Source organism: Myotis brandtii, unplaced genomic scaffold, assembly GCF_000412655.1.
Source record: "Myotis brandtii unplaced genomic scaffold, ASM41265v1 scaffold619, whole genome shotgun sequence".
NCBI lineage: Eukaryota > Metazoa > Chordata > Mammalia > Chiroptera > Vespertilionidae > Myotis > Myotis brandtii.
Window position 1 is genome coordinate 146,024 of NW_005370361.1, and position 704 is coordinate 146,727.

The following is a 704-nucleotide window of genomic DNA, read 5'->3' on the forward strand; positions in this document are numbered from 1 at the left end:
CCCTGCGTCAATTTCGTCACGCCGCCACCTCAGCGAAGCGGGAAGCCTGGGACCCGCCCCGCAGGACCGTAGCCCCGCCTTCCCCCTGAAGTGAAACACCTTAGCCCCGCCCCCCGGGACGCACCTCCCTAACCTGAGGCGTATTATCCTGGCCCCGCCCTCCTCCGCTGTCGCAGCCTGGGGCCCCGCCCCTTTACGTCCGGACTCTGTCGGCCTGGCCCCCTGAGAATGTCCTGTTACCTCCTCTTTCCTGTGGTCTAAGCCGGTGGCCCCGCCTCCCTAAGCGTGAGACTCCGCCCATCAGCCAATCCAGTTCACTTGCACCCAACTATCTCCGAAGGAAAACGAAGCCCCGCCCTCCTCCGGTCGAAGTTCTTGGCCCCGCCCACTTCCGAACACAGACCATCGGTATTCGACCATCTCCGAAGAACACCGAAGCTCGTAGCCCCGCCTCCAAGCTGCCTCGAGACTGAGCCAGAAGGAACCCGAAGCGGAGGCCCCGCCTCCTTCCCGGACCAGTCCTGTTCCTCGGAGCCCGAAGCTCTGCCCCCTCCCCTTTCCGAGCACTAAGCCCCGCCTCGCTGTGTATTCTGGTTCGGTGGTTCCGGAGTCCAGGTCCAGTCGGGGACGCGTGCTCCCGGCGCTGAGTGCCAGCTCCTCCACTGCCTCCGAGCCTGTCGGGGGCCGCGCACCCGGCTCCAGAT